The sequence below is a fragment of the Ptychodera flava genome (assembly GCF_041260155.1).
Source record: "Ptychodera flava strain L36383 chromosome 23 unlocalized genomic scaffold, AS_Pfla_20210202 Scaffold_23__1_contigs__length_28996876_pilon, whole genome shotgun sequence".
NCBI classification, from domain to species: Eukaryota; Metazoa; Hemichordata; class Enteropneusta; family Ptychoderidae; genus Ptychodera; species Ptychodera flava.
This window is the reverse complement of record NW_027248277.1, coordinates 20,125,449-20,141,333: the sequence shown is the minus strand read 5'-3', so window position 1 is coordinate 20,141,333 and position 15,885 is coordinate 20,125,449. Positions and strand designations below refer to the sequence as shown.

At 35.8% G+C, this 15,885-nt stretch overlaps 1 protein-coding gene across 2 annotated transcripts in view; it reads left to right on the top strand.

The window, feature by feature from the left end:
- The window catches only part of LOC139123577 (uncharacterized), a 128,660-nt gene that overhangs the window by 91,381 nt on the left and 21,394 nt on the right, over window positions 1-15,885 (top strand). The window lies entirely within an intron of this gene.

The following is a 15,885-nucleotide window of genomic DNA, read 5'->3' as shown; positions in this document are numbered from 1 at the left end:
TTGTAACCATTGCCATACTTTGTATCCAGTTTGGTTACTTTGTTGCAAATTCTGCAACTAAGTAAATGTTAAGGTTGGTTACTGTGTAACTGATGCAATACCTCAGTATCCAGAATTTGGTGACTTTGTCGCAAACTCTGTAACTTAGTATCCAATATTTGATGACTTTTCACCAATTCTGTAACAGAGTATCTAGTATTGGTTACTTCGTTAAAAATTCTGTAACTTTTTATCCAGTTACTAAACAATATTACCAATTCTATTACTTTGGAGCTAGTTATTTTGGCCTCTGCAACACTAATTCGGTAACTTTGTACTCGTAATTAAGTCAGATTATAGCCATTGTTATTAGTTAACCCTGTTATCTGATTGTTGTGCTTTCTATACCCACTATATTGTAACATTTTTAGCAGATTTCATGGAAAAATCCCGTGATCAAGATTTTCAATTCCCATGAAATCTTTGCTTTTACATATCAATAGCAATATCAGGTATAAGTATGGGCAAGCAGGTCTGTTTTCTGATATCTGTCAGATACTTACAAAATGTTTTTGCTTTCAGGTGTCCAAGTGGATATTGTTTTTGACTTGTACTGAAGAGGATCCTGAATTGAAAAGTAAGCAAAAACACATCACATAGCCTGCTAAATGGCACAATATCTGTTATTAATTTCCATTGGCCACCACTGTGGCATTGAGCTTAATTTTTCTATTTTAAAACATTCAGCGGCAACGAATCCTCTTGGCAGGTGTTAGGTCAATGTCAGCTTGACTACTGATGAATTTTTCATGTGGGCAAGTCAGTGAAATTTTGAGTTAGTGATGAATATACCACCCCAGTGGTACTTTTGCAGAGATTCCAACTCATTGCTACAATTTTCAGGGACCTTATAATCCGTATATTACCATAGAATACTGAATCAATTCAGATATCAAAACTCAAACTCAAAGGTCTGCACCAATTTTCATTTTAACTATCTTTGTGGTTAACAAACCAAGAAGTGAATTACTAGCCAAATGATCGAATATATCCACTACATTCCTACACTTAGTCTTAGACATTTCTTGATATATTTATATTTTTTCCATTATTCATCATATTGGTACTTCCTATTTAGAAACCTCTCGCAGTGATTATAAACAATGTTAACTGTTCCAATTTCAGAATTGAAATGGATTGCCGTTGTAGTCGGCGGTATTGCAGGATTTTTGTTAGTAGTACTGGCAATAACATTGTTAGTGGTATGCTGTAAAAGGTAATTTAATTTGCACTCACTATCAGTCTCAGGACAACCCCATACTTATCTCTGATCCAACATCATTGCTGTAAGAAGTCATAGCCATTTTATGTTGCAAACCCGTCCATGTATAGAATGCATTGTTTTTGTTGAATTCTGGTCCAGATTTAAATTCAAATATGAGCATTGGCAATACACCATACACAGTATGCTGCGTTGTTAAGCTGAATAGCAGGTGTTTCAGTATTTTTAATGGACGAGAAGAACTTGCTGTTGACATGCAAAGCAAAAAAGTGGAAAAAAAACATCTAAAAGTTCAAATTTTGACCCTTAAAAGGGCAACAAATTGTTCCTTAAGTAGCTAATTCAACCAAAGTCCTGATTTTAACTCAGCTTGTTTGGTCATCATAATTTAGAACCTCTGTATGTATACAGTCATCCAGAGTGGCATTCCATGAAAAGTTAATGAACATTAAGCATTTGACAGGGATTTTTCTGATCACATTGTAGATATTGGTGTCGTTGACCCACCATGTGATTGAATGAGATTATGGCACTTACAGACATAGTGAACAAATGCTAATGTGGCAGTTAGTTGTCTCAGAAAAACGTGGACATACTGCAAAAATCACATGATAATTAATATGCATTTGAAGAAAAAGATACAGACAGTACCACTTCTCCATCTGCCAAGTTGAGTCAAAACCAAACATACTTTAGCCAACTGGGCTTGAGTTTTTACAGCAGCTTTATCTCATAAAAAAGTTTTCAGGGCCTTCAAATGTTCAATTTCTTGTAATAATGTAATATATGGGACCTGTTGTTCTTCAAGAGTTGTATCCAACTTGATTGTATTGTGAAATATTAATGAATTGACAGGATAACTGTAAAACTATATGGTTTTGAGTTCAGATTAATTACTGCCTTCATCAGGAAAAAAATGATGTACCAACACCTCGAGAACAAGAGTTGCTATGGTCATCAGGATTTCATCTAGGTTGCTCGGAGCCTCACTGCATAATAGGGATTTTGAAAAACTAGAACTTGAACAACAAAATGCAAATAGAAGAGATCCAGTGATAGGTGAATGTCCTGGTGATGTTGAACTTAGGGTAAGTCTTTCAGTAGATTGGACTCTTTCATTAACATTCCTGGGTATGAAGGTTCAAATTGGTATTGAAAACAGTGGCAATGTACCATGGTTAAGGGTTTACCCTTTCACCACCATGGTTTGGCCCGATTCCATTGTTTGTTGGAGGTTTTGTTTTGTGGGGGGGGAGAGAGTTGTGACAGTGACTGACTCCATCCCCTCCCTCGACAGACAACAATGATGTACCTCCCAATTATTCTTTCCCATAACCTTATCTTTCTATGATCAATGTTTCAGTAAGTAGTGACCTCGGACCATTTCAGCTTTTCTCGTCCAAGGAATTGGTATAAAACAGAACTAGAGTGTAAATTTTTGAGACTCATAGTCTTACCGACTTGACATTGCTGTCAGTGTCATACAATGAAACAACCTGTGAGTACAAACCAGTCCACCTACACATCAGTGACACAGTTACACCAGATATTGAATGAAGAAATACTGATTTTTATTGCTTTGATTGAAGGAAAACTTACACCCAGAAAATACACTAAACGCAAAACAAAGGAAAACCAAGTCACAAAATTGTTATGCTACATATTAAAAAGAGGTAACTTTAGACTGTCAACCAATTATGCAAAATCTAAGTAAACAGCAGTTATGCAACATCAAATATACAAATTCATTAAGTTAATTCAATTCATGAAAACGTAAGTGCTGAAGTTAGGGATGTTTTATTAATGATTGTAGAAATCAAAACATTTGTCTGTCTTTTTTGATTCAATAGTCTTCATTGAAGAATCAAATTAATGCTTAAAGACATGTTACATGTCCATTCTGTGAAATATGTACATTATCACTTTTTATCTAAAATGAAACATAATATTGATCCCTTATCATTCAGAGTCAATGTGGTGGTAGAATACATATTTTTGTGAGACCTGTTTTTATTTGATGATTGATAAAAACATTTCAAATACCAACAACCTGCAAATTGTGAAATAATTAATCTCTTTACCAAATATTACTTTATTTTTTGAAGAGACCAATGTTATTGCTGACAACTTGATTTTTGTTGGGACCACAATTTATTTGCCAACTATGAATTTGCATATTGTGCATAATAGAAAGATTCTTTGTACATTTGCATTCTGTGGGGAGAAATAGAAGAAATGTGATTTTGTTTCTATGGAAAAATACTCTGAATAGTATAAAGATTACAACTGCTATGCTTTAAATGCACTTCAGGAGGGAAAGACTAAAGCTTTTGCTCAAACTTTCCTCAATAAACGTTCAACCATTTTCTTACCAAATAAGAATAAAAATCATGGATCACTGTGCAAATTTTGGTGCAAGAGAAACCCACTACCTGACATTTACCTCCATTTGAAATTCAAAATGACACCATCCCTGTGTAAACTTTATTGAGAAAAGTAAAGTGTCAATTTTAAAAACTGAGATGGTGAAAACTTTTCTTTCTTCAAGAGCTTAAATGAACCCTCACAGATTCGAAAAGAATTGTAAAAATTCTTAGTCAGAATATCTGTCCTCGAGGCGCATTCTACATTGACTTCCCAAAGTAAAGACAGAAAAATTCTCAACAAACATAATTACCAAACCAAACGAAGATGAAAGGCACTGTTTCTGAAAGTTAAGAATATAATGTGAATTCAAAGTTCCTTCATGAATAAATTGAAAGTTAAAAAGTCTCTACAACTTGTCAATGTTTTAACTGCAAATGTGCATATAATACAAACCAAGAGCAATTACCGTTTATAGGTGATTAGTTTACTTGTTTATATAGTGAAGATTTTTATTGCAAAAAAAGGCCAAAATCCAATACTGTTGTAAGGAAATTGAATTTGTCCTTTCTGCTACAACATATCAATATTGTGATTGAGTTGCTGGTAGAAGATAACCATATTCACCTACACTTAAAAGATGTTCATCAAAATGTCACACGATCTTTGTCTTTTGATTAGACAAATATCAATCAACAAAACGCAATTGTACAATTTATTGTAATGTTATCACTATACAAAGACTTTGATACAGTGGTTGTCCCTATCTGCTACAACCACCCTGCAAGGTACATCATCTGTCAGTGCTATACCAGTGGGGTAGTCCAGCCCATCACTATCACTATCAATACGACAAACAAACTTACCACTACTCTCAAACTTCAGTAGACTGTCACCAGCAGCAGCATAGACATATTTATCATTTTCAATTGCTATTCCCCTTGGGAATCTCATCTTACCATCCCCTCTCTGACAATCAAAGGAATACAAATACTGGTCATGTGCATTGAATACCTGGATACGCTGGTTAAAGCAGTCTGCTACAAATACCATTCCAGTAGTTGCTATGACTACACCCCAGGGACATTGAATTGCCCTTGACCTTTACCTTCTGACCCAAATGACCTAAGGTATTTACCATGTTGTGTATAAACCCTGACACAATGCCCACCCTTATCTGTCACATAGACATTGCCATCTACAGGACTAATCCCAATACCATATGGATTTTTCAACTCATTTTGTCCAAAGCATCTGATGACATGTCCATTCTCATCACTGACAACTACTTGCTTATTGTTGTCATCTAAACTATAGTGTGTATTATCACTTGATATAGCTATATCACATGGTTTGAAAGGTTTCTCAAATTGTTTGAATTTCAAAATTTTCTTAAATTTTCCCTCTCCGGTGGTTATCTGCAACCTATTATTGTTTGTATCTGCAGTGACAATGTCTCTGTCTTTGTTTATGGCCACACTCAAGGGATTGTTGTACTGTCCCTCTATCACTTCCTTGACTGCCAATGGCCTTGACCAATCCTTTGATGACAGGTAAGATGACAGGACAGCCTGGTATTGGTTGATCTCCTATTGTCATGGTAACTTGATATTTTCCATCCAATTGTCCAGCCACTGTAACTCTGTGTGTACCATCTCTGTTATCAGCTACATTGATGTCTTCCCATGATGCACCAGGTTTTCTTACCTTGGCTTTCACTTGTTGTTTGGGATGACTTGGTTTCCTGTGGAATCTCTGGTTGTGATAAGTAGGTGTGCAGAGTCACCTTTCAGGAGTTGTTTTGGAATGTTTTCAACTGTACACTTTGACATACATACATCAGATTTCAGGATTCCAAGAATTCCATGCTCACAAACCTCATGATTTTGTGTGAATATGATGTCCTCATATTCGGATTTTGCTGTAGTTTCCACGGTAATCAGTTGCTTGATACGAGTGCTGACATCAAACTTTGTGGAGAGAATTTGAGCAGCATTCCCATGATGCATCAGTGTCTCTATGTAATTGCCTGCACTCTTAATGTTACCATGTTTTAATTCCATCTCATCAATATCAGCAGCTGCTCTTTTAATTTTCATTTTGTAATTGTTTTTCAGTTCATCTATCAGTCTCTGCTTTTCTCTCTTTATTTTCTTGATGATTTCTTCTGCTTTCATTCTCACCTTCCTTTCTTCTCTGCTGCACTGCTCTGTAAGATCAGTGTGTATCTGCTTGGCCAGGGTTTTGTTCTTTTCAGCTTCCTGTTCTTTCACTTTCAGTTTGTCAACCATGGCTTTCAATTCTGTAAGATACTCATCTGCTGCATCTTTCAAGTCTCTGTGTACATGTTCTGGTATGCGGTGTTTGACTATGGTGCAGTCTGTACAGACAGGTACTTGACAGGTTCACAGTAGAATCGATTTTGTTCTCAGTATGGACACTGCAATATTCCACTGCTTGTAGTGTTAGTGGACTGGTTGACTTTGCTGTTTCATGTTCTCCAATGGTCATAAATTGATGAGTACGTGTTAGTGGCAGATTTTTATGTGCCCTAACACAGTTGACACAGAGATAGTGTTTACACTCCACACACCTGTGAGTGGCTGTATTCTGTTGGCAGCCTTCACATTTGATCTCAGTTCCCTGCATAGACTCCAGTCGTTGCTTGAATATTTCAATCAGATTGCTCATAAAGAAGTTGTCTTTTATCGCTGGCACTCCTCCAACAGGAAGCTGATATTGCTGTCGACATTCTGGACAGTTTAGAGATCCAGTCTTCTCAACCAGTGTGACTAAACACTGCTCACAGAATGTATGCAGACATGGTAGAATTTTAGGAGACTTGAACTGCTCCAGACAGATGGTACAACACAGGAAATCTTCACCAATTTCTTCCAAAACTTTGCGTTCAGAAGCAGCAGCCATTGTGCTTAGGTGTGTCTGTAAAGCACACTGAGCAGATAAGGCCCCTCAACAAGATATTGCAAATACTGTTCATGGTGTCACATGACTGACACTCACGAACAGACTTTATTTGTATAGTGAAGTCTGTTTTGATTTTATAAGGTTAGGTAGGGAGTTCTTGGTGACCTGGGTCTTGATCAGGCGATCCACATAGTATGAATGCTGATATGTGACTGAGGTCAGAGGTCACTTTCACAACAATGGCATTGTTGACATAGAGATTTTAAACTGAGTCCTGGCAGAGCCATAGTTCATACAGCATATTAAAGGAAGTATTTTCTGGTGCAATTGCTCTGCAATAACGTTTATAGATAGTCGGTAGGGCTATTGCATAAATTTGCTGGATATTTATATGTATGTAAATATTTACCACTATGTATGTTGTATGTATGATATCAGCTGTTCAAGTACATAATTTGCCGAAGATTATATTAATATTCCATTTGATGATGATGTCTTTAAATTCTTTTTTGTTTTGGAGGTTTTGCATTTCCTTTCATTTGTGGTTAAATCTTGTATGAAATCATTGTGTTCCTTGGCAACCAATATATTAGGGATGCTCACATATATATATTAGCTGTTAAAATCACAATGCAATGAGCAGTGTTTTTTTTTCAGGATATATTTGTCATCCTCTGCAAAACAATATTATGATAAAGCTCTCTTCTTGTTGCTTTGAAATTGTTACAGGACGCTTTGAGTAGTAACAACATATTATGAGGATGAATTAAAGGTACACTGTCACCAGTTCCAATTTTGCCACAGTTACCATGGAAAGAGAAAATCTAACCAATCACAGATTTTAAGCAGGTGGCCGCTTTTAAAAAACAGCGCCCTCACATGGTCATTTGAATACCAAGGAATGCCCCTTTGACCATATATGGGCATGTTTAGATTACAGGTGACTGTATAGCTTTAAATGATTTTGATCAAATAATAGTCAGATTTGCATACAAGACTGCAGCAAGTTTCAAATGTAGATCAGTTCTAGAATTCAGATGTAAACAATAACTGTACATTGTACATATATAGATGTGTCGACAGGCTAAATGGCAGGTGTTTCAACATGCTTTTAACTGTCAGTAAATTGGCCTGACCATGAGTCTCTTCACATTTGTGCTCAATTTTGATAAAATTTGTGCTATCATACCATTTTGGAAGCTGTTGTTATTTTTAAAACTTCCATAAATGCATCAATCTCTAACTGAAAATAGCATCTTTTATTACCTCGCGTGCGCATGCGCGCAGCGAGGTTATGGTTTAGGCGTTTCTGTGTGTCTGTCTGTTAGCACGATATCTCAAAAACGGCTTGGCAGATTCCGATCACATTTCGCACACAATTTGTTCTTCAAATTTGCAAGAACTGATTAGTTTTTGGTGGTTGTGCTTTGCGAATTTATCAAGTTATGAGTAAAAGAAAATTTGTGGCCTGTATAAGTCTATGGGGAGGCTAAATAAGTATGTTTGAGGGCGCTATACTAAAACATTTTACACAAAGTGATTTCTGAATTCAGTCACTCGGCCGCGCTGATCGCTAATCTTGAGTTTTGACTGTTGATGTCGTCGTGTCGACGTTTGACTTTAAGAATCGTGTGGGTTACTCTGGACATAGCGAACCAAAAGCTCCATTTTTCTCTGAGAATGAGATGTAGAGTGACACTTTTCAATCTTGTGTGTGTGTCAGCGAATTTATATTCCGGCATGGTTCCGCTGAGATCAGCATAATATTATGGCGACGTATTGACAGTCTGTGTCTTTTAAGTTGCTTTTCAAGATTGTATTAGCTACAGAACCAACAATGACAAATTTTTCATGAGATTTCCATGTTGGCATTGATGTTAAATCAGCAGCAGTAGGCTAGCTCCTGCGTACAATAGGTCTGCGTTTCCCGGCGGTACGGTGGTAGGCCGGCGGCTTGTACCACACTGTCCACAGGACACCACGTGGTAGAGGCCGTGTGCACAACCTGTACGCAGAGCTTCGAATACACTAGACAGAGTTCGTGCTTCCGTAAATTAGGCATTGAACTTGACAATATAGGCAATAACCAGAATCATCGACCATCGCCTGACAAGTGCACCATAGTCAGCTGTACATGAGTTGCGTGGCGTGGTGAGCATGTTCCCATGGGTATTTATTTTTTGAAACGCGTACTTCAAAGGTCACGAACTCATTTTGCTGCTACACGGCGCGGCACAGATGATTTTGAGAAATTCGGGAACAAATTTTGTCATCTATTGACACATTTTCCTTCTTCATAAAAGCCAATACCCCAAGAAGTACTTTACAAATGTGCACGCGAGGCCATTCAGTTCATATCTGTTCCTCATGGTATGGAATGTTTTCTTCAAATTTGATAAATTATCAAATAAAATAGGAACATTGGCTATTTTAGGAGTAAAGTGATGAAATTCAAAAATCTTCAAAAAAATACTGCTAACACAATATACCTTTTGACACACGTTGTGTACAATATCGTGTCAACAAAATATGATCGATTGGAGCAATGGTCATTGATACTACATCAAATCTTGATTCTTGTTACAATCAAATAAACAGTGGATTTGTCATTCGTGAGTAACCACAACTAGAATAAAAAGATAGTCACAGTTTATTATTTGACTTTTCTCCTCATAAGTAATTGAAATCATTGCACTAACAAATCTTTTGAGTTTACATGTGCAGTTTTTTCAACTTTTCATTAAAACATGGTTTCATTATTTCTTTACTAGTTTCTGTGTCAGTTGTATAGGGTCAGTTGATTATGAAAAGCGATATCTTCTTAAGTAGTTTTCAATTTCATCATTTAAACATTTTTCTCTTTAACAGTACCAGCCGATCCACTATCCAACTGGAATATACTCTATAGACAGCACAAACAACAGTACACTTGACTACACCACTGGAAAATGGAGCTGGTCCAAGCAGGCTTGGAACGGAGTATTTCTAGTTGTCTTCAGCCAGGTCACGGAATCTTCCATTTACAGAACAGGGTGTTTACTATGAAGACTTCCAATGAATTTGTGTCAGATTATCATTATGTCAGTACTTTTCTAACTATGAATCAAAAATGATGGATAGATAGCTTTAGCCGCCCTGTCATCCCCATTTGCGTAGTATGCAGGTCCTACAATTCAATAGACAGCAGTATGAGCAGTATATTGTCTGGGGCATTAAAGGAACCAGTGCGGTTAAAATAATTCAAATGTATTCCTCAGGTTTAAAATAGATCAGATGTAAGACTCATAACTGAGAAATACACCGCCCCAGCATCTCTCTCAGAAATCAATTTATATTTCCAAACTCTCTCACCTGGTCCCTTATTATTGATCACTGGGAAACGTGAATTTCCTGTTGAAATAGTTGAGACATGTACCAAGAACATTTAAAAATGACTCTGGATTCAACCATTGATCATATCATACCATTGCCTTTATACCATACCATACCCTCACGAGCAATTTTGCACATGCCAATGAAGATACTGACAATTCTACTCTAAACTTATCAAAAACCATGTGACATGAAACTACCAAAGTGATGTTGAATGTTGTATCCATGTTAGGCTTGCATATCTCTGAAACACTGATTTCTATGACAAAGTGACATGTCAGACACTCTGTTAAACAGCAAGGCACCTACCGGTATATCTATTTTACACTTTTTTATTTCTCATGAATGCACCAACTTTCACACGAAGTGACGTTCAATTTGAACATGATTGAAACTAATTTGGGAGAATTGATCTTTTAATTGTTCAAAATAATCAAAAGTGTTAGGTGCCCTGTAGCTGAAAGTTGCAACATTACAAAATACCCTCAAAAACAAGTGCAGTGCAAAAAGAGGAAAGCAGATGAGCTTACATTTGCAGATAACCAACATTACTAAACTATCACATATAAATACTTCAACATTTAACACGAGTATCTGAAAATGTCCGTGAGTTTTCATGTCTACCAAACTTTGATGGCAGGGCCAAAAGGCAAAAATTGGAACAAAAATTCAAATACAGAAGGTCTCTAATTTATGGATAAAAAGACTAGTTGATATTGTTCCCAAGACAGGCATTTCCCCGCAAACCTCACACTGCTCTCATCTATTACTTCCAAATTTTATAATGTAACCTTTAGTCGAAGTACATCTTCTAAGTAAAACATTGATTTTATCAACAAAATAAGGACAGTTCTGTTGTCCTCAGAAGTACATCATCAAGAAATTCCTCAATTATGAAGAGTGATAATCAGAGGATTTCTCATTTGAAATCTTACCACTATACTGATTTGAAACTTGTCAAAACTGTTTACAGAATGATGTCTGCTTGTACAAAACACGGTACTTTCAATCAAAAAGTTAGATTGTTTGTAGTCAATGACTGCAACAAAACTAAGCTTTCTTGCACGACTTGTAATTTTTCATCACATTCTGTGAAAGTAAGAAATGGGTATTTTTGTCATAACACTTATTTGCAATTTTGTTGAGCGATACAATTTCTATTTATTGTTATTTTTGACTGTAATGTTTGAAATGATGAGGACTTTTGAAATCATGTGTGCTATTGTATAATCTTTCTCAAGAGAGAAGATTATAACTTGCCAGCCTTCACTATTTACAGTCATCCAATCATAGTCAGCCATTCATGCTGTAATTTGCATTGGCTTTGTAAGAAGCTACTTGATTGGCTAATCAGTATAATTTGGTAAACCAACAGCCAATCAAAGACTTGATGCCAATATCTTGAATATGTCTTATTTATGTATCAAAAAGATACATTTTAGTGTGTGCTGTCATGAAGCTTTTGTTTACATTTTGCCATTAAAATTACCTAGCAGTATTCAATTTTTTCAGGTGAAAAAGCAATGTAAATAGAATAAAAAGTGCCAAAGGCAGCTAGAATTTAGAAAGAAATGTGCCAAAGAATTTATATTTCTTTGCTACTTTGTTACAGCTTTGTCCATTTCTGTGAATTTAATTAAGGTCTATAAAAAGGTGATACAAATATTACTTCTTACCAACTTACTTTGTTATTCCGTATGCTGAAGTCAAAATAACAATATGTCTTTCTTTACCATGGTAATAAGTCCTACCAATGGTGGTTCAACCACAGTTACTTCCTGGATATCCACCCTAAACCCTTATCCAAGCCAAAATATGAGACATGGGATGTGTCATTGTGGTGGACGTGTGATGGGTCCTTGTAGTGGCATCATCTTTTACTTGCCAGTCAAGTGATAAACAACAAAAATGTTGCTCACATTTTACATGAATAATGAAGACTGCAAATGATATTAGTGCTAGAATTTAACAAAGGAGGATTTTGAACAATGTGGTAATAGTTTAATATCATGAAATTAACAGCAGGGACATATGAAAATTGTGATTTGAAAGTACATTATTTAATTTTGAGTCCTAGTTCAACAAAAATTTGATTTCATGTGAAGAGAAATGAACTCTGGCAACTATGACGCAAACAATTTGACTTAATCGTTGAGTCAAAATATTGAATTTAAATGTTCATTCTTAGCTACCAGTAATTCTGAAAAATATTTCAGCATGAAAAAACAGAAAAGTGTGAAGTTCAACAATGCTGTACAAAAAGATGTATAGCTATAGGATTTACTTATTTAGAAAAAATACTCAGTGAGCGTGAAACTACAGCACCCAGAGTTTAAATTAAAAAGAATGTTTGGCAAACTTGAAATGAAAGAATTGCTTGTTATTATAAAAATTAGAAAAAGAAAGAGTGCATCTTGATTATTTTACCTTTTAAAAATGTTCACAAACCACAAACAGGAAAATGTATCATTTTTGTCCATGCCTTTATCATTCTGCCTTTATCAGATTTCTGAGTTTTGGCAGTGTGTGTTTGCCATTACACTTTATGTTGTTTTACAATTTTTACACAGTTGTGTGCTGTTGTTATTATTTCAAGTTTTGTTATTAGATTTTCTCAAGAGAAATAACTTATTTAAAGAGAGCTATTTTATGTGTAACACAAGTTGTAAATAAAGTTTATGCGTTATAATTATAATATTACTTGATATATTGTTTTTAAAGTGACAGTTCATTAAGGTAATATACATTTACCATACCAAGTTGCCTAGTTGGCTGAAGCACCAACATGTAAGCATGACAATATTTTTCTCAGTCAGACTAAATTGTTCACATGCCACTGTCTTTGAAGCCATGAATCCTACAACTACAATAATCTTTGGTGTTATACTGGAAGATGGACTGCTACATTTAGTATTTGACACTGGAATAGGATTAATAACACATCACCATGCTCCACTACATATGATATTTCTCAGACTAGTGGTCTTGAGTTCCCATGTCATTAATGTTGTTACTCTCATTGACAACTATCTCTGCTTTGTGATGCCTATGCAAGCCTCTTAGGAGTTTGTGACAGGCAAATGAATTTCAACATTCCACACATTTGATGGTACATGCACAGCTGTAGAGAATTGGATTTACCTGTCTGCAAGTGTCTATGTGCTGACCTGACTTGCAGTTTTCACAGCATTCCGTGATTCACTCAATGCTTACTTTGTTACCAGTTTTATGACTGCAGTTACTTTGTTACCAATGCAGTCATTGTATGCGCAGCTGTTGTTGCAGCTTGTAGTCTCAGTCATCAATTCATTCGGATAAGTTTGACACTAAATAGCCTTTCTAACCCTCGCAGATAAATACTGAGACAGATAGATCAATGGATGGATGGGGAGTATATGCAAACTTAGGTTAAACAGAGAAGAAGGCAAAGATGACCAGAAAAATATGGAAAAATGGAATTTTGTTTATTTTTGAGCAGATATTGATGAATGTGCAGAGACTTTGAATTGTACAGCTCCCAACACTGTCTGTGTCAACAAACCTGGAAGCTTTGCATGTAACTGTCAAGCAAGTCACATGGGTGATCCACTCTCAGCTGAAGGATGCTCCAGTAAGTACACCCTCTCAGTCTGAACTACGAGGGCGCCCTATGGAAGATTTATGCTATTGGCATTGGTGACCTAGCATGAGAAATGCACATGAATATTTTCGCCTCAAATCATATGAAGAAACAGGTCCGTAATGTTGTTACCAAATCATGACACGTCCCAAGCTGAAATATGCTTTCCATTATTCTCTGCCATTTTTGTCGAGATATCGGAGGAAATATAATTCATCAGTGACACATTTTATGTTTTAATTAACAGATATTTGTAACTCAAATCCATGTTTCAATGATGGTACATGCACAGCTGTTGAGAATGGATTTACTTGTCTGTAAGTATCTAGCTATGTCCTATCGCTCTTTTATCTTTGCTTCATTTTGTATCCAAACTTTGGTTCCATGTTACCAATTTTGTGACTCAATATACAGGAATATTGGTTACATTGTTACCATTGCCATACTTTGTATCCAGTTTGGTTACTTTGTTGGAAATTCTGCAACTAAGTAAATGTTAAGGTTGGTTACTTTGTAACTGATGCAATACCTCATTATCCAGAATTTGGTGACTTTGTCACAAACTCTGTAACTTAGTATCCAATATTTGATGACTTTTTCACCAATTCTGTTAACAGAGTATCTAGTATTGGTTACTTTGTTAAAAATTCTGTAACTTTTTATCCAGTTACTAAACAATATTACCAATTCTATTACTTTGGAGCTAGTTATTTTGGCCTCTGCAACACTAATTTGGTAACTTTGTACTCGTAATTAAGTCAGATTATAGCCATTGTTATTTAGTTAACCCTGTTATCTGATTGTTGTCCTACCCATACTACTGTATTGTAACATTTTTAGCAGATTTCATGGAAAATCCTGTGATAAAGATTTTCAATTCCCATGAAATCTTTGCTCTTACATATCAATAGCAATATCAGGTATAAGTGCAGCAGGTCTGTTTTCTGATATCTGTCAGATACTTACAAATGTTTTTTCTTTCAGGTGTCCAAGTGGATATGTTGGTTTGACTTGTACTGAAGAGGATCCTGAATTGAAAAGTAAGCAATAACAAATCACAAATGGCACAAGACCTTTAACTGATTTCTCATAGGCTATCACAGTGGCATTGAGCTAAATTTTCTTATTTTATTTTCCTAAATTTCAAACATTCAGGAAAACGAATCCTCTTGACAGGTGTTAGGTCAACGTCAGCTTGACTACGGATGAATTTTTCGTGTCGGCCGTCCAGTGAAATTTTGATTTAGTGATGAAAATACCGCCCAAGTGGTACTATTGTGGAAATTCAAACTCATTACTGCAATTTTCAGGGATTTTATAACTCCGTATATAACCAAAGAATACTACAGCCATCTTTCAAAACAGTATACATATCTTTACAAAATGTTTCAAATCCAAGCTCAACTTGAACCAAACAAGCATCAATTCAGATATCAAAACTCAAAGGTCTGCACCAATTTTCACTCAAACTGTCTTGTTTGTGGTGAACAAACCAAGAAGTGAATTACTAGTCTGGCAAATGATGGAATATATCCACTACACTTCCCCAAGTTTGAGACATGTCTTGATATTTTTGTATATTTTCCATTATTGATCATATCAATACTCCTTACACAGAAACTCTTACCATAATGATACACATTTCTTGTAAATGTTCTGATTTCAGAATTGAAATGGATCGCTATTGTAGTCGGCGGTATTGCTGGATTTCTGCTTGTAGTACTGGCAATAACATTGTTGGTGGTTTGCTGTAAAAGGTAACTTAATTTTGCACTCAATATCAATCTTCAGGACAACCCCACACTTATGTCTGATCCAGTATCATGGCGATATGAAGTCATAGCCATTTTATGTTGCAACCCATATATGTATAGAATGCACTGTTATTGTTGAATCACGGTCCCAATTTGAATTAAAATATCAGCATTGGCAATACACTTTACACAAAATGACGTGTTGATATGCTGACTAGCAGGCATTTCAACAGTTTTGTGGAGTAGGAGAACTTGTTGTTGACATGCAAAACAAAAAAGTGATAAAAACATATAAAAATGTGAATTCTATCACTTTAAAAGGCAACAAATTGTTCCTGAATCGGCTGATCCCATCAAAGTTCACGTTATATTCCGGCTTTGTTGGTCATAGTAATTAAGAACCTTTGTACGTATGCATTCATCCATGAAGAGCTGATGAACATCAAACTTTTCACTGGGAATGCTCTATCAGCTTGCAGACATTGGTAACATTTTCACAGCATGTGATTGAAATATTATAGAAACCCAGGCATCATGGACCAATATTAATGAAGCAATTGCTTCTTAGTCATCTCAGACAAATGTGGACA